This window comes from Vulpes vulpes, chromosome 11, assembly GCF_048418805.1.
Source record: "Vulpes vulpes isolate BD-2025 chromosome 11, VulVul3, whole genome shotgun sequence".
Lineage (NCBI taxonomy): Eukaryota > Metazoa > Chordata > Mammalia > Carnivora > Canidae > Vulpes > Vulpes vulpes.
This window is the reverse complement of record NC_132790.1, coordinates 35187415-35209581: the sequence shown is the minus strand read 5'-3', so window position 1 is coordinate 35209581 and position 22167 is coordinate 35187415. Positions and strand designations below refer to the sequence as shown.

The following is a 22167-nucleotide window of genomic DNA, read 5'->3' as shown; positions in this document are numbered from 1 at the left end:
TAAAATCTTTAAAAAAAAAAGATAGATATAGTACTCACAGTAGGTACATGTGTTATCGAAGATCCCAAGTAAGTCCAGCCAACTGTAACCAACATGTGGATTCTTCTCAGGACCTGACAAGATCTATTTCTATAATTTTTATTTGGTTATTTTAAAATATTCATTCTATATGTGCATAATTTTATACACTATCTTACCATTTTCAGAAATAGGCAATGTAAAAGTTACACATTCAGCAACAAATCAATAAATGAATAAAGTTCTATTTCATGTTAACAAGATATTTGTTAAGCCAGAAATCCAACTGGTTCTACTTCTGCTTTTCCTCATAACCACTGGCTTTGTTTTAATAAATTTACTATCAATATTACCATCATTATATTAACACCCTCACAAACAGGGTTTGTGTTGTTTTTTTTTTCATTATGATGTCTTTAGTCCTTCAAAAAGACTTGCTGGATTAATTATTTGTAAGTGGCAATATGAACACTCATAAATAATTACCTTCTGTGAGGTTGGTGACATTGATATCAAAACAAACAGGAAATCCAGGTACAGACTTCTAATTTTCCCCTTTCTGTTGTCCTCTTTTCCCTGCCTTAATCATCACAGATACAGAATTTCATCAACTTCACACCTGATATTTCCTCATATATTACATACCTGAAATGTCTTAAAACAAATGGCATCTTGCAACTAAAATTGGCATCATCTCCAAGGTACATTAAAAAATGGTGTATCTTACAGTTAAAACTATCTTAGATTCAATGACTACTTAGAAGGAATATTAAAGCTGTTTTTCATAGATTAATGTGAATTTCTTTAATCAGATAAATATGATTTTCTATATTGTCATTCTCATTTAGACCAAAATAAACAGTTCTAGAAGTTCATTGAAAAGTCAGAATATAAGAACTTAGAATATACTTCTATACCCTTGGACAACTATGCATTTGTTAAATATATATGGGGAAAAGTGGAGAAACTGTAGGCAAGAAAGATAACAAAGTGTACTTTGTTCTGTTATTTCCTTACCAAAGTTGCCAAAACCTGCTTATAGGAAAGTGTATTTTATCCAACAATATAATAAGTCCTTTTTATTCCATGAAGCCTTTCCTATTAACTCTTGTCTGACTCTACCTGGTCATGACATCTTATGGTACATACAGTTTCCATAGTTAGCTTTTTAAAAATATACATCTTGTTTTATTATTCTAAATAATTTTTGTATAACTATACTTTGCCTTTCCTCTAGACATTACATTTGTCTTGCTCTTAATAAATGTGCAAGCTCCTGTAACTAGATCATATCTTGTCCTTGTTTTATTTTTCTTCTTTCTCCCTTATTGGCATCTATAATGAAATTAGGACAGTATTTCCCAAATGAAACTAGACCAGTATTTCCCAGTATTTCATCAAGTGGTGTTAGTGGAATTTTGTTACTATTATAAAGAAAATAAAGACATGAATACTGAAAACATTTGAGAATTTTTTTTTAATTTCATTCATCCATTCATGAGAGACAAGGAGAGAGAGGCAGAGATACAGGCAGAGGGAGAAGCAGGCTCCATGCAGGGAGCCTGATGTGGGACTCGATCCTGGGTTTCCAGGATCAAGCCCTGGGCTGAAGGCGGTGCTAAACCACTGAGCCACCCGGGCTGCCCAACATTTGAGAATTTAAGTCCATTAACTTTTTGAAGGATTTCTCCAGTTTTTAATATGATAATATGCACTATAAACCCCTGAGATGGAGATACGGTTATTACGCAGTATTTCCCAAACATATTTGGTCATGGAATCCTTTCTTCCAAATAAAACAATTTTTTGGTTGGACAGATACACTTTTGAAAAATCTATAACAGAGATATAGGCCAAGGCTAATATAACCAATAGGAAATATAATATAAAAATTCATTCTAGCCCTGAAATCAGACTCAACTAGATTCAAATACTGAGTCCTCTACTTACTAGCTATGTGAGCTTCCTCAGTACTTAACCTACCTTAGCCTCAGTTTTTATATTTGTAAAATAACGGCATCTATTTATATCTTCTATGACATTTAAGTGAGAAAAATCTATACAAAGACTTTAGATCAGAGCTTGACATATGAGAAGTACATTAAAAAATGATAGCTATCTTTATTGTTAGTGACATATTAATATTATTCCAATATTCTTTTTTTTTTTAAATATGGAACGCTTCACGAATTTGCGTGTCATCCTTGAGCAGGGGCCATGCTAATCTTCTCTGTATCGTTCCAATTTTAGTATATGTGCTACCAAAGCGAGCACTATTCCAATATTCTAAACTAGAAATTTTGGGATTCATTTTGGAATTTTCTTCATCTTAATCTTTTCTTTGTTTTCAAATATCTTAGTGTTCTCATTTTCCTCTTTGTATCCACAGCTACTATCCCAGCTCATGACTTCATTACTTCCAGGCAGAAAGTATTATGGTTGTTGTATAACATCATGGGCTTTGGAGCCAAAAAATATGCATTTGAATTCTGATTCTGCATTTTCTGGCTAGATAAACTTGGGAAAATCATCTGGCATTTCTGAGATGCAGTTAAATTTAAAATGAACAAATCTCTTACGTGTTTCGGTTGATTGATTCATTTATTCATTCTTTTGTACAATAGAATTTCGTTGAACTCCTACTGTATGCTGGGGCTCTATGTTATTCCCTGAGGATACAGAGAACATTCATTCAAGTTGCTTACATGCTATAGTTAGATTAATAAACTTGGAAATGCATACATAAAATATGTCATATTATGTGCAATAAAGAAAGGATTAAACAACAGGCAATTTCCCAAGAGACAGAGAAGTGGTTTAATTTTTCTCTAAGGTTGGAGTGCTAGAGGTGGATGTGGTCAGAGAAAGCATAATAGAGGAGGTCATTTTTGACTTGAAGAAAGTAAGAGCTGTAGGAGAGAGGTCATCATTGTCTTAGATTCCAGCAATTTTGTAGCAGTATGTAAGAATTCTAGAAATTGCAAATGGTTGAGAAGGAGAGAGAGAGAATGAAAGGATGATGGAAGAAGTACCAGGCCAAAATCATGCCATAAAGCGAGAGAGATGGGTAGGAACAAGTAAGGAAGGGTCCTGTGTGGAAATTGGATTTTGCCTTGTAGGTAATGAAGAGTGACTACAACAGTTTAAAAGAGGAGAGACCTGGTCAGTTTTGTAAATTAGAGTATTACTCATGTCATGTAGAAGAGAAGAAGAAAAACAAGAAAACAGTGATATCACAGTCGAGAGCATCAGGTAAAACACCAGAGGTGGAGAAGCGCTGGGATAAAGCAGAGGCATTGGGGGTGGGACCAGGGATAGACTAGAAAGCTTATTTAGGAAGAGCCATCATCAAAACTTTGAGACCTAATAAGTATAGAAAGCAGAGGAGAGAGATAAATAGAGATTAATTCACATTTTTTTAAAAATTAACTGCACAGAGGAGGTATCATGAAATGAAATCAAGAATGCCAAAGGAAGAGTAGATTTTAGGGTAAGGTGAAAAAATTATGAGTTTGGGTTTTCATAATGAAGCTTGAGGTATTTTTGTTGTACCCAGGTTGAAGGATTTCATATGCAGTTTGAAATAGAGATCTGGGAATTGAGAGCAGTCTGATCTAGAAAGCGAGCTTTGCAGCCTTCAGTGTAGTTGAAGCAGTATTGCCAGGATTGCCCAGGGGAAGTGGGGAGATTGCTGATGACTGCATTACAGGAGACAGTACCACCATGCCAGGGTTTTTGGATAGAAGGGGGCCTCCTGAGAGACTATGAGGCAGTGAGTGATTTACCACAATGTGTATTTTGATATTTCTTAATTGAGTTATACATTTCTAGTAGAAGAGGATCATATTTTGTACATTTAAAAAATGTACCTTCTTTATAGTGCTTAGAGTAGGGTTGGCCAAACACTAGATGTCTTTCAAATACTTGTTATTTGATAACTATTTGAGAAAAGGGAGAGAAAGAAATACCTTATGAAATATATTTGAACCCAATAGTCTTGGGGCCCTGACCATTAACTGAAAAAAATGTGTTTTTTTCCTCTTTATTCACAGTGCTTTTAGTAATATTACTAATTAGAAAACTAAGCTAATTTTGCTATTTTAGAACATTCATAATTTTTAAAAATGTAAAGTTCGTTCATTTCTGTCTCTTGCCACTAGATGGTGGGAGTAGCTGAGCTGATGGTTCAGGAAGCATATGGTCTTCAGGGAAAAACCTAAGATTTGTCAGGCTAAATTGAGTCTTAGTTACTAAAAACATAAGAAGGTTTTGGCAGGGATTTGCATACTTGTGAATAATGCATTTTTGTTCCATGCCCAGACCTTGGTGAAAGGAAATGGCTGAGTGAAATATGGTCTTGACAGACATATATACTGAATCCAGACACAAAAGCTCCTGGTCGAAATTCTATGCAAATGAAACATTTCTTCAGTTATCATAAATTGGAAAGGATACTGATAGCATGCCTCAAATAATCCTGGATATTCCAGCCAGAAGTTCAAGAAAGGGAAGAAGAAAATAATAGGCATAGGACCTACCACATTATCTTACAATTCAAAACTGCTATCTAGAACTAGCCCACCTTGGGTTAATAGGTTTTCATCATGACTTTGGAAAGATAAGTCAGTGGAATGGCATCTAAACTCCTATTTTGTTCATCTGTATACTAATTATAGCAACAGCAATAATAAATTTTCTCTAAGAAATATTAGGTTATATATATTAAAGGTTATCTATATTAAAGCATATATATAAATATATATATTCTTTTAAAAAAGAATACTTGTAATAATCATAAATAAGTATAATTAGTGATTACTTATAGCTGCAGATATTCCTTAGTTACATACTGAAGTTCTTCTCAAGACTAAGATTTCACTATTACTAAGACTTTCTGTAACAGTAAGAAATAACATATGTGTAGGTGGCTGGGAGGCTGAGCCTGTTAAGCATCTGACTCTTGATTTTGGCTTAGGCCATGATCTCAGGGTCTTGACCTGCTTGGGGCTCCATGCTGGATGCAGAAACTGCTTAAGATTCTTTCTCCCCCTCTGCCTCTCCCTACAGCTCACTCTCACTCTCCTCTCTCTCTCTCTCTCTAGAAAGAAAGAAAGAAAGAAAACATAAAGCTCACAGAGGCTGTCCTCACCTGAGCTTAATGATAATGTTTTCAATTCCTTTTTTATTAGCAAAGATACATAAAAATTATTCCACATCTCACAAACATTCATAAATAAGTGTTGACATTGATTGGGCTATAGAATTTTAACCTCTTTCCCAACTGATTGGAAAAGTAATAGCATGCAGTAGGAAGCAGATGGACTTTAGAATCAGACCTACTTGTATCCAAATTCTACCTACTTTACTTCTTAAGTGTGTTCTTTAGCAAATCTATTGACCTCTTCCCTACTATAATTACTAATATGGAACTCACAGCATTGCTGTAGGGATTGCTTGAGATAATACATGAATAGTCTTTAGCATAGAACTTGATGCCTACTAGGTGCTCAGTAAAAGGTAATTAGATTTTTTAAAAGTAGAAAATGAGTGTATATGAAAGAGCAAATCTTAATTTCAGATCAGCCAACTCTTTGAGCTCTCAGAAAAGATGGACTCTTGTTAAAATACTTACTATCCTTGAAACAATAGCTTTATACTACAGAATACTCTCATCTCAGCTAAGCAAGGGTGTATTATCCAAACCTGTTGTCTTTTATATGAAAATGAATGTCAGTTTGGCTAGTTCAAATAAAGTGTAGCAAATAAGCTGGGCATGACCAGATGTTAGATGGTTCAAACAAGACTGTACTAAAGCATAAAAAGGTATTTTCTTTGGTGGCTAGTTATGGAGCATGTTAGAACATTTGTATAACCTTTCAAGATGACTCTTGGAGAGAATCATTGACTTAGATATGTAATTCCTGGTCTCTGTATTTAAAGTTCTTAGTTAAAAGTTTTTATTCTATGTCTAGCAATGTATTTATAATCATACTTCAGTAATGCTAAATATGGATCAAATCCCACTTCTGTAAACTCTAAGGATTCACTCCAGTACCATTTTGCAAGGTGTAATTTTGTTGTTGAAATCAGGTTAACCTGGAGTTCTCTTTAACAAGATTTTGGTCATATCAACAGTCTTTACTTGCTCATTTATATTTGTTCAACAAAGATACACTGGTTTCCTTCATGGGGAGGGGGTATGAAGTAGCTGCTAAGGTCTAAAGTCTAATTTCATTAATTTTTTTCTTTCTTTGTATTCATATCCATTTATCAACCTTTCTACCTAGAGGCTGTTTTAGGATAAAGAACAGTAGTAAAATGCAGTATTTGTTGAAATTCTATTATACATTGGCAATATTCTAAATGCTTTACGTGTATTGAGTTATTCCATTTAGCCACCCTATAAGATAGGTTTTCTTATTATTTCCACTTTGTGAACAAAAGAAAATGGCCACAGAGAGATTAGAAAAAACTTTTCTAAGATCACAGTTAGTCCTTGATAGCTCTGGGATATGATGCAGCTAGTCTGACATCATACCTCTCACTCTCAGTCACTTTCCTATATTATTCACCAGTAAATGAGAAATGCATAGTTTTAAAACTGAAAGGGACAATCAAATCCAGCATTTTCAAGCTGCAACTGACTCATTATTAGATGTGAAATCAATTTACTTGGTAATTTTAGAATAGAATAACAACATAATAGAAAATATGAGAGTATATTACAGGTAGAGACCTTTACTTCAGTTTAGCACGGATGCATTTGGGTATTTACTGCCTTAAAGTGTAAAATATATTTCTTACTGTGATCAAGGTCAAGAAACTCAGGAAGCCACTGATCTGGTCCAGCTTTTCCATATTGTAAAAGGAAAGATGAGGGAGAAAACCTTAGGCCCGAAGGACTTAAACGTTTCCCTGAAAACACATTGGTCAGAAATGTCAAAGCCTGGACTTGAACACTTTATATTTATTAGTCCTATTTTCTCTGTCCAGCATTTGTTGTGGCTGGCATTACTAACAATGAAGTTACTTAAACCAGAGTTTCTCAAACTTAGATATATATCAGAATCACCCAGAAGTCCAGCCCCATCCTACTTCACCAAACCTAGGGTTCTATATTTTTATTACCTCTCCAGGTGACTTTGTTACACACTAACTTTGGGGAACTACTGTCTTAAATCCCGTGATGCCACAGCATGTATTAAATGTTTGTCATGTGTCTTACCAGGCCTTTGCTAAACACCTTAAAGACAATAAAATAAGAGATAGAGCCTCTGTTTACGAGGACCTTAAATTCTATGAGGAAAATCAAGATGTGCATTAATCATTTAGTAACCATAAACTATGTAACTAAGTGCTTTTTTTGAAGCCTTACTTAATAAGGTTATTAAGTACAAATGGAATTCCAGAAGGCAATTTTTAAATTCTTGTATAGGCATATACAAAGGAGACCTCATAATGCTTGTTTAAGAGAGAATGTTTTATGAGAAAATATGGTAGAGAAAGTTGAATTGATTTTTGCCAACTCACAGAGAAATTGCCAATGTCAATTGAGCAGATTTAACTCCAATGCAGCACTCTTAGGATGTATTCCCCTAGGCCAGCTGACTCACCAAAATCACAGTGACAGCAGATGATTTCTTCCTTCTTTATTGGCAGAACATTGAGTGTGTTAGAGTTCGTGGCCAATTTGGGGTCACAGGTAAGTTTATTTAAAATGCTTTCAAGAGGTTCTTATTGAAGTCCCTTTACATATAACACCAATAGAGGGTCCCTTTAAGGGCCTTTGAGTCAGGGCATGCATAGAAGTCATGGATCACTTATAAAAGCTCAAAATTGTATTAAGTAAATTTCAGAGCTGGTTCTCTAGAGATTTTCTAGTTTTATCTTTTCATGTTGTATATGAAGAAATTTAATAAGTTTTTTGTTAGTATATTCTCTCAAAGAACAGTAAGATATTTCTGTATTCAAAAAAAAGATATTTCTGTATTTCTGTATTCAGCTTTTAGTTATGAAATTTTAATTCATAAAAATTATAAATTATATAAAAATATATGATATATACTATAGTATATATAATACATACATAAAATTACATAATCTTTTAATTAATAAAATTATAAATTTAAATGTGATTACTAAAACATAATTATTAAAATTTATTTAAAATTAATTATAGGGCAGCCCAGATGGCTCAGCGGTTTAGTGCCGCCTTTGGCCCAGGGCATGATCCTAGAGACGTGGGATCGAGTCCCATGTCAGGCTCCCTACGTGGAGCCTACTTCTCTCTCTGCCTGACAAATCAGGATTGTTGACATTAGACAAAAAGATTTCTCCCCTCCTAAATCTCCCTGGCTAAATTATGTGCCAGTTTGATCGAGTATGAATAATATCTTCCTCATCACTAGTTAACTGTGATACCATGTTGTGTATTTGCAAAAACACTGATGAAATAGGTATATTAAAAAGAACCCCAAATTTAAAAGATCTACCTCTAAAATACCAATCTACATAGTGGAGATACTTATCTTATTAAGTGCACCACCAGGCTGCAGGGCAGTGTGGGCTTGGTGTCAGAACTATGCCATTTGGGAAATCATTGAATATCTCTGAGCTCCAATTTCCACATTTGTATACTGAAGACAATAATAAACCCATTTAGTGAAGTTTTTAAGATTAAAGAGGTTGTTGTTTGTCAGCTTGAATTTTACTATCTGTGCTTGAAATACTCACCCCCTGCCAGATTCCTATGGCTACCTTCACCTTCCCTTCCTATTTCTCTGAGAAATTCCCATACCATTTCCCTCTCCTCATTCCCACTTTTAGGGATGGCTCATAGAGAAGGACAAGGCAACACATGATAAGGAAAAAGGAGCTTGAGGGTGCTCAGCATACAGTCAGTTCACAGAGTTGTCAGTATGTGGGAATTTCACAAAAGTCCATAGTTTTTGGCTACACTCATGGAATTGTCACACCAAGAACAAAGAGCTGATAATTCTGTACTTTCCAAAGTGTGGCCTTAGGATCCAAGAAGCGTATTTCGGGGAGAATGGTGGCGAATCAGAGTGCTTCCTAAGAGGGGAAAATATGCCAGTGAGGGAATTAAAATCACATCAGATGGAAAATTAAAGGCATGAGTGATGTTGTCCTTGGAGAATAGACTCAGCTCAGGGGACATGGTAGTCCTTGGCTTCATATTGTTTACAGTTAGCCACTATTGGAAATAATTTCTATAGACACCATGACCTTTAGGGTAGACAATGAGGGGACAGAAGTCATGCAACATTTGTTGTTATTACTCGCTTTTTATTTTAAAAATAGACCTGACGAAAGATAGGATGGGCTTGCTCATAAGGTAGTGAGCTTCCTATTACTGAAGATGTTCAAACAGAGGTTAGAAAATACTCAAATAAGATATTTGAGTAGAGATGAATCAGGTATGAGATAAGATATTGGGCAACAATATTTTTAGTCATGAGCCTCTTTGACAAATTGATGAAAACTATGAGTCTTTTTCCGATTAAAAAGTACAGCAATACATACCCACAAAAATGGTACATAAATTTTCAGGGAATATAAGCCTCATTCAGAGCCCATCTATGGACTCCCTAAGGACCATAGGCCCATACATAGGTAAGAATTTTTGGGTTGAATGAATTTTAAGCCCCCTTCCATCTCTGAGGATCTGTGATTGTCATTTCTCTGCCTCAGTTTTTGTGAAAGGCATGATTGTCCTTCTCAAGGAGAAATATTTTGTGTGAGGAAAAAAACAAAAGACAAAGAATAGGAGGCTCCCAATCCAGTGTGTTGGTGAGGCATGCCTGATTCCCTGGCAGCCCTCAGCAGCAGTGATCAACAGGTTTGCCTAGAGGAGAAGGATTGAGGGTGCATTTGCTCCAGGAGAGTGCTCTAGATGCAGAACTTCAGCTTCTGATCCCATCCTCTCAGTATTTTTGATGTGTGCTCCTAAGGCAATTTTCTGTGTTTATTAGTTAGTATCATAAGCTATGCAAGCCAAGAGCTATAATATCCTTCCTCTCTGAATTGGGGTTTTAACTGCCATAAGATTATTTTCTTTATGCTGAATGGAAGTTGCAGTCTAGCAAAGAAATGATTTCAAATTACCCCATCAACTTGCTAAAATGATGATCCATTTGCCATAGTATTCAGGCACAGAGGGTTTCCGATATATGGCTAGATTGTTCATGGAAATGTCAGTCATCAAATGAGCAGTGGATATTTATTTTTTCATCAGGGTCACAGAAGTGCACTTGAATTGGATTCTTCCTCTTTTCTCTGTACCATTAAGATATTGACAGGTTCAGAGTTGCTGGGTTTGAAATTTTAAGAATAGCTAGCTCATAACATTTCACTTTCTGCTCCAGGGCAGGGTGAGTTGCTTATAAATCAGGCTGCAAATGTGATGAATTGGATGTCTCCAACTCAATTAGCTTAATGTGGGTAGGAGGATTTCCAGGTTTTGCAGCCTCTGTTTTACTAATCCTCTGAGCAGACTGTTACATAAAATGTGGCCGTGTGTTAATGCTGGAGTCTCAGAGAAACATGGTTGGTATTTTTCATTTCAACATCTAATGTCATCCTGTATTTCATAGCTTTGATTTGGATCCGAAGCCACTGAGTGATGGTTCTTAACATGATTTATATTGTTGCAAGACTTACCTTGTTATCTTTCTGCCTTCTGACCGAGTTAAGAAAGTAGCCTAATAGAATTGCTGCTGTCACTGGGTGATTTAATTGGGGGGAAAAAATCTCAGCAATTTAAGGAAAACTGCAGAAGTTGAAGCTGTTCCTCTGTCAAATGAATGATCAGATGAGATGAGTCCCAGCAAAGCAGATACTGACAGTTTCAAGAGCTTTCAACACACTCATCATACTTTGGTAGTGAATTTGTTGGAGGAAGTGATTTTGGAGTTTGCTTTTTGTTTTCTTATGGAGGATCTACTGAGGCAGTGAGTACTGTCTATTTTAAAGACAATATCTTATATTTAAATGCATTTTATACATAGAGACACTAGTTGACATCTCTAAATCGCCTCTGTGTTAGCTTTCATTAGCTGAGTGGTTATCCTGTATTTTCTTCTCCTTCCCCCTCTTCTCTTTTAGTCCCTCTGTTAATCCCAGTTCCATTCTTGCTCATAAACTGTTAAGGACAAGGACTCTGAAATGACACCTGAATGGTTCAGTCCAAGATCCTCCCAACTCACTGTATGTGACCTTGGGCAAGTCACTGGTCCCTTTAAGCTTTGTTAAGCTTTGTTGTTGTTGTTGTTGATTGTGATGTTGTTTTCATCTATAATATTATAATATGAGTACTATATGGAATTGAAATGAAAATTTGATGAGATTGGGCACTGTGCTGCTGTGTTCATGGTATATGTGCTGCCGAAGTGAGCACAGCCATGTTCATGGTAAATTGAGGTTTAGGTTACTTGTTAAACGTTGTTTCAGTACCTGCTCTGGGCCAGGCACTGTGATAGGTACCACAGAGTGGAATGATGAATGGGACATAATACATCTATCTTGTATTCACATTAGATGTTTTATGGTTTACAAAGTGCTCTCTCATGTCTCCTTCCATTAGCACAACAGCCCTGTAAAATAGGTGGCCAATTATTATTACTTACATCTTTCAGAGAAAGAAATAGACCAAATGAGATTAGGCTATTTGCTTAAGATCACATCGTTAAATTCTTTTGCAATTTCATACTGCAAACATATCATGTATTCATTATGTTCTGCCCTGTGCAAACTCCTATAAATCTAAAGATACATGAGAAACAGTCCCTGTTCTAAAGGAGCTCAAAGTCAGCTGCAGAAGAGAAACAAACAAATAAGGCAAACAAAGTGAAAGCTCAAAATAGAGTTGCTAGTAACATCCCCCCCATATTGTCTCAAACCTGATGTTTCGAAGGCACTGCAATAGTTGGATCTCCATTAACATGCAGTGTTCTCTATACAACTAGATGTTCCTGATAAATGTTGATATTGTTTGCTAAGAAATTCGAGGACAGACAGACTCTCCCATGCAGAAAGGCTGAAAAAGATTAGCACAACATAAAAGTTATAATGGTCTTCCTACTAGGAGGTCACAGGCAGAGCTGTTTTTATGGTTTTACTAAGAAATGCCTATTGCCTTTGGAAATGCCACCTGGCCTGTTGCCCATGTGTAAGAAGGAACAGCAATAATCCTAAAGCCTTTTGATTACCTTGGCTGAGAAAAGAGCTTGCCTTTAGATTCAAAGGCAAAGACAGAGACCCCAAATCGTCATTTTTTCTTTGTCAGGCTGAAGCAGAGTTTAACTAGGTAAGACCAGCTCTAGCTCTGGTCACAGGCTACTGTGCACGTTCTGGTCCCAGTTAAGTTGGTTGGAAACTGGCTTCAATTCATCCCAGAGTTTAGTTCAAGGGCATACATAGCTTCCTCAGGTCTGAGGAACAGTACTAATCCTAACGCCTTTTGTTTGCCTTGGCTGAAAAAGTTGAGTAGTAGATTTATATAGGCCTTGGAGCATGCAGAACTAATTTTGAACCGTAGCTCTGTCATTTGCTCACTGTATGACCTTGAACATGTCACAAAAACACCTTGAATCTCGATATGTTCATCTTACTTAATTGAAAGGCCTGCTGTGAGAATTAGTTTTCCCCAAATTTTACTTCACCATAAGAACCATGTGGAATCCTTTTATAAAAATCTGCATACATGTGCCCATTTAAACCTACTGAATTAGAATCTCTAGTCAGGGGCCTGAGAAGTTGCATTCTTAACATACATCTCAGATGATTTTTATTATGAGGCAAGTTTTAAAAATGCTCAAGAAGAGGGACACCTGTGCGGCCCAGTGGTTGAGTGTCTGCCTTTGGCTCAGATCATGATCCCAGGATCCTGGATTCGAGTCCCGCATCTGGCTCCCCACAGAGAGCCTGCTTCTCTCTCTGCCTCTCTCTGTGTCTCTCATGAATAAATAAATAAAATCTTTAAAAAAAAACTGAAGAAGAGTGTATAAAAAAACCAGCATAGTTATCGAGCACTCTGGAGGGCACCATGAGTACTCCTCAGTGGTTACCTTATTGTTGAAGATTGTCATTAATGGTAGCATTTATTTAAGCACTGGGCTGTTTAGGTCCCAACATTGTTGATGATTACCAGACTACTTGGTACTTTAGTAGATGTCAATGTAAACTTTTAAATCAAATCTCACTTAGTGAAGATTTCTTTGGAAGCTTCTAAGCACTGGCATTATTCCAGATGTTGTAGGGGAGACAAAATGTATATAAACTCTGATTTAATTCTGAATTTATATATATACTATAAATTCAGAATTATACATTCTGAAGTATAAATGCTATTATTAATTTTCGATAGTTCCTGAAGGAGGGATTCATTCGACCTAGGGTCCAAAGAAAAGGTACTGTGTGGATTATAAGATAAGCACACTTTCCAAGGATAAGGTTCATTTTTATTTTTTATATATTCATTCATTTCATTTGATTATTACTACATTTAGATTGAAAGGAGAAGGACATTCTACCTTAAAAATATATTTAGAAAGATAAGTTTAGAAATGCTTCCATATTTGACATCAAGAAACTGTAAGTTGGGAATTGTAGTGTTTTCTCAGTACAATATCATTTTTCTGGCACACCCACCAAGCCCATTTGATAGATTATTATCTATTTTTCTTATCTAAAAAAAATACCAAAAAAAATAAATAAAAATAAAAAAAATACCTTCTGAGAAACAGACATATTTTTTTTCCTTCTGGAGTATAGTTAGTACTTATTCAGCCCCTGAATCCTAAACATAAAGGAAGGAGATGTTCCATGTAAGAAGTTTCTCTGATAACTTAAGGTTATTCTTTAAAGTGATGCAAATTACTTATTACTTTTATGGGAGACTTTCTAAATGGATTACTTAGCTTTTCCAGTTTTAGAGAATACCAAGCAAAGGCTAATCTATCATTGTTTATGGTCAATACTATGAACATAGATTATTATACTTTAATCATAATTCACTTGATGTTAATAAAATTCCCATTATGTAAGACATAAAATTCCCATTATGTAAGAGACAAAGTTGTATAGACTAAGGTGTCTTCCTACAATGAGTGGTTGCCTGACAAATGCCATAATCAACTGTTAATAACACAAATACCTAGCATTTAAAAAGTATTCAATATGCAGACGCCTGAGTGGTTCAGTGGTTGAGCATCTGCCTTTGGCTCAGGTCGTGATCCTGAAGTCCCAGGATGGAGTCCTGCACTGGGCTCCCTCTGCCTATGTCTCTGCTTCTCTTTCTGTGTCTCTCATGAATAAAATAAATAAAATATTTTTAAAAAACAAAATAAAAAGTATTTGATATGTGCCAAATCGTGTATAACTTATATTCCAAAACTATTCCTCACAGCAATTCTATGAGGTTAGTACCATTTTTAATCCCATTTTACAGACAAAACAGTCTCAGGCTGTATAACTTCTTTAAAGTCACAAAACCTGGTTAGTAGCACAGCTTTTGTAATTTGTTCAGTTTCGTTTTTTATTCAGGAATTCTGTCTCTTGCTTATTTATTAACATGAGTGGGCAAGATATTTCGGAACTCACTTTCATTTTATAAAATGTGATATGAGAATGGGTATTAAATTAGGTAAAACATTAAAAAACAAAACAAAACATAGTATCTGGCACCTAGTAGTTACTCCCCCACTTCTTTGGACTTCCAGAATGTAAGCTTCACCTAATTCTAATTTACTGTTTCTAATTATTGTATGATAAACACAATAAGGATAAATGAGCTCTGATTAAATTTTGATTTTTTTTTCCTTCTGGAGTATAGTTAGTACTTATTCAGCCACTGAATTCTAAACATCAAAGAAGGAGATGTTCCATCTCCTTTAGAAACATCTCCAGATGTTTTTAAGGTTTTCTTTTTATCTTTGGTAGTTTGTAGTTTTACTAAAGTACCTAAGCGTAAATTTATTTTTCTTTACGTTGCTTAAAATTTGGCATGTTTTTTCAAATAGGAGGATTCACGTCTTTATTTAATTCTGAAAATTTCTAAGCATTAAAATCTTTCAATATTGCCTCTTCACTACTTTTTCTATTGTTTCCTTCTGAGTAGCTTTAAGTTGGGCTTCTTATTCTATCCTCCATATCAGTCTTTTTCATTTATTCGATTACATTTTCTTTCTAGTTTGTATTCTACATATTTTTCAATTCACCAATTCCTTTGAAAAATTTGCCATTCAATTTGCCATTATTTTTCACTTTAAACTGATATATTTTTTATATTTTTTACCTTCTCCGATTATTCATCTTTTTTCAAATTCTTTATGTGAATCCTTCCACTTATTGCATGTGCTGCCTCTCCTTCCTGGTGGAGCATTTTCTCCTGATGTTTGTAATTTATAATTGTGAGTTCAACTTTGATAAAAATGATTTTGTCAGTAATAATTATGCTTGCCATGAAATGGAGAAATATCACCAGAGAAAGGTTGTGTGATTACTTCTACAGAACAGTCCAGATCACAGGGCTCTACATTAATTTATCAATTTAAGAGAGTCTCACACTACATGGAAACTAAAAGTTTGGAATGCACACTCACATAAAGAGCTGGCTTGGGAATTCAAATTTCCTTAAAAGCTTTGTTATTTAAAGCAGAGACTATATTCCTTGTTGTTTCTTCAAGACAAGTTCAGAGATTTTTTTTTTTTATTTCCTTTTAAGGGACAGTTTTGCCAGAATTCACACTTCATGAAAGGGTCGCAGGTTCAAATCAATGCCACATCTCCCAAGTAGGTATTACAACTCCAGTTTCAAGCTATTATGATTTTTATAGTCTATATACAATAGCATTGGTTTTTATAGGCTGATTGTTCTAGGGATTTCCAATTATTATGTTTGAGCTCAGCTGTATATTTAAAATATTTATTTTTACATTTGACCCAGAATTTCTGTATGTTGGTATTAGAAAGTCAGTCATGTTGTAGAAGCCCATATAACCCATACACATACATTCAGCCAAAACTAAACATTTATTATTTACTTTTTATCAGACTCAAATGAAAGCACTAGAGATAACAGTGATCAATAAAACAGAAGCTTCTCTTTTCATAAAGTTTAATTATGGTGGAAGGAGACAGACAAACAAACATATAATGCTAGATGGTGATAAATGCTATGAAAAAAAAGCATTATTAGAGAATGATAGTGTGGGGAAGCGATATTGGGAAGAATGATAATGAAACTATTTTGGATGGAAAGGTGAGGGAAGAAATTTCTATTACAATGACATTTGAGCAAAGACCTGAAAAATAAGAAAACTAGGTATGCAAATAATGGAGAGTGTCCAATGAAAGGCAGCAGCTAGTGCAAAGGCCCTGAAGTTAGACCATGTTTACTGTGTTCAAGAATCAGAAAAAAGACCAGGAAGGCACACTGAACAAGAAGAACCAATGTAACGAGTAGTGTCAGAGAGGTTTTGTGGAAGTTAAAATGGATGTGGCAGGTAGCTCATTTGTGTCTTATAAACCAAAATAAGGACCTGTGGTTTCATTCAGAACAAGAAACCAGTGGAAGGTTTTGAGCAGAAGAGTAAGATGATGTGATTTATATTTTGAAATACATCTTTTTGGCTGCTCTAGAGAATAGACTATGTCCATGGCACATAAATCAAATGTTGTCATTTCATTTGCTAAGAGTGAACTAGGATAGAAAAAGAATTACCTAATAAAAGTTTCACTTTTATAGATCTGAGATGATTTTTAGAAACCAAACTGAAATTTCTTGTCAAGTATGAATACCTTTACCTTCTACATTTCGTGATTTTTGAGATACATAGAGGTATAGTTGTTTCAAATAAAACTTAAATCAAGTTTAAATTTGAGAATAGGATTAGTGCAAATTCCAAATGTAATCATTCCTCTAAATTAATGCATTCCATTTCTTAGGATATATTTTCAGTTTGAATGACTTCTTTCAAAGTCTTCTTTCCTTGATATAAAATTAATCTTACTCCTAGAGTTGATAGGGTGATATTTTCTTTGCCTTGAGTTAAAAGTCCTATAGGGAACTCAAGACTTAACTGTCACTGAGAGTATCTTATATTTTATAGTGTTTACTATTTATAAATATGTACATATATAAAATGCTATATATAAAGATATATCAAAAATATCAGAGAGAATGCATGTTCCAGTAGCATTCCATACTCGGTGTTATTATTTGTCAGCAACTGATACTTCAATTTTGCAAAAAACAAGAACTCAATTTTTTAAGTATATCCAGAAGTTATCAGGTTCAAAGTATTGACTAATATTAATTAAATTAATAAACTATTTAGTCTCCATGTATTTATCACTTCTTTTCAGAGCCTTCCCAGATTCCACCAATCTGAATTAGCTAACCTTCTGGTACTTCTATAGCATTCTATATTCCTGCCTCAGCATTTACCATACTGCATTGTAATTGTTTATAGATCTGCAGGCTATTTCCCCATGACTGTGAGCTCTTTGAGGGTAGGAATTGTATTTGATTTATTTCTGTAATAATAGTGTCTGGCACATAAGGAGACTCAGTGAGTATTTGTTGAATGTATGAATGAATGAATGAATGAATGAAAATCTGATGCCAACTAATTAATTTGCAGTGATGGGTAAATCTACCAAGTGGCAGAAAACTTCATTGGCAATCCAGCCAGGCTCTCCAGTAGAAATGTCTACCTAGGAAGCAAAATGATAGTAAATAGATTACAGAATGAACAAAAAATTTGAGTGAGGGAAGTACAATAACCTTAACCACTGGTAACTTCAAGCCATGGTTGCCCCCATGCAGCCATCTGCTCTAAGGATAGGCTGCCTGGGGAAGCAGAATAATTCTTAATATTCTAAATTTTTCTCTGGGCAATTTTTGAGTTTGCAGTAAATTTTTTTTTTCTCTTCTCTCAGATTTCAGATATATCAACATTATGCCTTATACCGACCACAACTTCTGTAATGAGTTATCACAAAGTGCATGGCTTAAACCAACACAAATTTATTATTTTATGGTTCTGGATATCAGGAGTTCAAAATTAGACTCCCTGTACTAAAATCAAGGCGTCTGCAGTGCTCTGTTCCTTCTGAAGACTCTAAGGGAGAATCAGTTTCCTGGCCTTTTCCAGCCTCTAGAGGGCACCTTCATTTCTTTACTTATGGCTCCTTTCTTCATCTTTAAAGCCAGAACCACAGCATTCTTAAATTTCTCTCTGACTCTGTTTCTGTCCAAACATATATGTTTCTGATTTTTTTCTCAAGATTTATTTTATTTAGTTAAAGGGGGGAGGAGGAGCAGAGGTAGAAGGAGAGAGAGTCTCAAACCAATTCTGCACTGAGCCAGAGCCCAACTCAAGGCTTGATCTCACCACCCTGAGATCTCAACCTGAGCCAAAGCCAAGAGCCAGACACTTAACCAACTTCACCACTCAGGTGCCCCTATTTTTCTGGCTTTTTAAAGGACTCTCAGAAAACCCTGGATCCACCTGGATATTTCAAGATAATCTCTGTATATCAAGGTTCTTAATTTAATCATTCCTCCAAAGTTCATTTTGCCATGTAACATATTCACAAATTGCAGGTACTAAAATATGGACATCTTTGGAGGAACATTATTCTTCCTACCATGACCCTTAAGAATCTTTCTTTAGAAAGTTAACCCAAAATGTAAGGGATTGAACTGTTAAGTGTACTGTCTTCTATTTATGGTCTATCCTACAACACGGTTTTGTTCCCCAAAATGAACAAAGAATTAGACCAAGGGAAGTACAATGACCTTAACTACTGATACCTTTAAGCTATGGTTGCAAACATTTACAAGCTGTATTCCAAGATGTGCAAAGAAAATTCACTTTTTAAAAAGTATTGGTATTTAATAGTAGTAATAGTAATGATAATAAACTAGTATCTTTATTGCTGAACAAATAAGGCACTAGCCTAAGAACATATTATCTTATTTAGTACCTACAAAAAGGCATATGTTAGTCTCCTTATTTTGTAAATAAGGAATCTAGAATTGTGAAAAACGTAAACACATGCTCAAAGCCACTTAACCAATAAATAATGGAGCTGGAATTCAAACTGTCTCTTTCAAAATATGATTTTTACTAGATTTGGAGTCTTAGATATATCACTTAACCCTGCTAAATGTCAGATTGCCTAGCTATAGAATGGGAATAGTACCTATCTTACTAGTGAATTTTGTGAAAACAAGTGCAATATTATGTGTAATGAATGCAAATAACTTGACACAATGACTAGTATTCAGTCACTAAATGTTACTTTTTATTTAAAAACTAAAATTTAAATCTTATTTCCTAATCATTATATGTCATGCCAATTTTTGGTGGTCACTTACCACTATTTCATTGCTCCCTAATACTCATTGCATGAAATAAATGGGATATGTTTTAATACAATCATTTTGCCATGGTCAAAACTGAGGCAAGAAAGACAGTGTTCCAACCAACTAGCAATTTTAACTATTTGGCAGTAAAAGAATGTACCTGAATGGTAAACACACTGTCCATATAATACTGCATAGCAACAAGAGCAAGTGTTTGTGTTACCTATGTTTGTATGTGTGTGCATTTGGATTCATCTGGAAATGGATGATTCATTCAGTCTAAGGTCAAATTTTAGGATCAACCCATAAATGTTACTGTTAGAACATAAGAGTCAACACACTGAGGGGTTTTGTTTGTTTGTTGTTGTTTCTTAGATTAATCTCTCCAAACTGTCATTATCTATATGTAATCCTTTGGGTCATCACTTATATTTCTAATAAGAACTAGTGTTCCATGACGATTTCAGGGTCAAAAAAATTTTTAATTAGTTAATTTAAAGTATCTCTTTCAAATCGTTGGCTTAAATGTCTGCAAAAAATAATTACACAATTTCTCACTTTACCTTTTAATCAACTTTGGATTTCAGGAAAAAAACAAAAACAAAAAAACCCTGAACATGAAAAAGAACTGTGGCAATAAGGTCAGCAGAATCTTAGGTTTCATCTTTGAAGTAAAGCTTAAGTTGTATCTTTGATAAATAAGTAATGAGTTTTTGCACACTGGTCTAAATTATCTTGTCATAACAGTGTTTGATAATAAAAGAGATGTCATTAATAATTGAGAATTAGTAATACCCAGAATGGCTTCTAATAAGCCAAACATTTAGTAGTTTGGTAGCATTTGGCATTGTGAGTTCAAAGAATCATACCTGTGATCTCCTAATGGAAATTGGTACTGAAATAGTTGAAACTTTCTAGTCTTCTGCAGAGGAAGAGGACAGTGGAAAGACTTCCCTCTTATAAGAGCATGAGCTTGAAACTTGGGCTCCACCTTATATCTCTGAACTTCAGTTTTCTTACCTGAGAAGTTGGTATAATTCTTTTACTTTATAGAATTACTAACTGGGAAAACGACCTAAAAAGGGCCTAAAATGAGGTCTGATACGTAGTAAGTGCTTATGAGATGATAGTAGCTCTTTTCATTGTTACTCAACAATAATATCAATGCCACATTTGGAGGAATATCCACATCCATATTGCAGTTATGAATACATTTTCAAACTTAACACTCATATTCATCAGAGTGCATTGTAGGGAAAAGAACATAGTGATCTCCTTACAGAGTTTGTGATGCCAAGAAAGAATAAACATTGAAGAGTCCCAGAATGTAAAAGGCACCTAAGTTACAAAAAGAATGGCAAAGTTATGCTTATGGGTTAATATTTCAATTTCCTCACTGAGGTCTATTTCCTGAGTGTTTCTGAGTTTTTATTAAAGCTCTAAGATAAATGTGTATACTTTGAACCCGCTGAGTCAGACTCTTCTTAAGGACCATCTATCATTTTAAGTTACCAGGCAGTCTAGCTCTAGAGCTGGAACACGTGGCAGAGACAGATTGCTTGGTTGGAGATGAGGGTGACTTGGCCAGAGAGGTCTCTCATCTCATCTGTTCTGATGAAAATATCTGTGACACTATCTGAGGAAAGCCAAGAGACTAGATCTTAAGAAGGCCATAGGCAGACTGCCTTCCAGTGGAGGATCTAGGTGTCCCAGTTAGCAGGCTGTGTTAGAGAAAGTTAGACTTTGACATTAAATTCACCTGCTTCAAATGATCTGGACCTGGTTGTTACACTCTTTACTCACCAATCTTTCCCCAAAATGTAATCTTTCTCCAACTCTGCCATCTTCACTATTAGGCCCTTTGGACATATTAACTCATCTAGTATTGAGACAACCCTATAAAATATTGCTGGGTATTTAGAGATGGATAAAGTGATTGCCTTGTCTTTGCACAGTTTTCTATCCAAAGAGACCCTTGCAAAAGGCCCCTTTTTTTGGGCAGCCCGGGTGACTCAGCGGTTTAGCACCACCTTTGGCCTGGGGCCTGATCCTGGAGACCTAGGATCGAATCCCACGTCAGGCTCCCTGCATGGAGCCTGCTTCTCCCTCTGCCTGTGTCTCTGCCTCTCTCTCTCTCTCTCTTTCTCTCTCTCTGTGTCTCTCATGAATAAATAAATAATTTTTTTTTAAAAGGCCCCCTTTTAGAAAATGATGTTTCATGTGGTTTCACTTTTCCAACCAGTTACCTCTCTGCTGTATACCAGCACCTACCATTCTTGTCCTTCAAGTTGTTACCCGAACCACCATTTGGAAGAATTTTAGAATATATTAGAGGAGAATCTCTTTTATTTCACTTGTATGAGTCAGTTCTTGTCAGTTTTCTGCTTTTTGTTTTCCTAACCATTCCAATTAAGCATTTATTCTTGACCTTCCCATGGGAGGACAATTCTTCCTTCCCACAATTCCTCCTGAGTTGTGAGTGATGATGAACTTACATTTATTTCTGGTTTACTCTGAGTTATGGTTTTTGTTCTCCTTTTCATCCTTTTAAATACTCACCTATATCCATGTTTTCCATTTCTAAGGATAGGGTCCTTAGAGGGCTGGATAACTTGAAGGCCTCTATAATAAAGAAGTAAGTACCTCTAGTAAATGTTCAGAAAGGGCACCTGGGTGGCTCAGTGGTTGAGCACGTCTGCCTTTGGCTCAGGTCCTGATCTCGGGGTCCTGGGATCAAGTTCCACATCGGGCTCCCT

The 22167-nt window shown here is 35.3% G+C and overlaps 1 protein-coding gene and 1 non-coding gene across 24 annotated transcripts in view; one reads left to right on the top strand and one right to left on the bottom strand.

Annotated features, from left to right (window-relative positions):
- DLG2 (discs large MAGUK scaffold protein 2) overlaps window positions 1-22167 on the top strand; it is a 1531179-nt gene that overhangs the window by 550824 nt on the left and 958188 nt on the right. The window lies entirely within an intron of this gene.
- LOC112932350 (U6 spliceosomal RNA) lies at window positions 2186-2292 on the bottom strand. Its single transcript, XR_003237460.1, has one exon. It is a non-coding gene; the product is annotated as a U6 spliceosomal RNA (small nuclear RNA).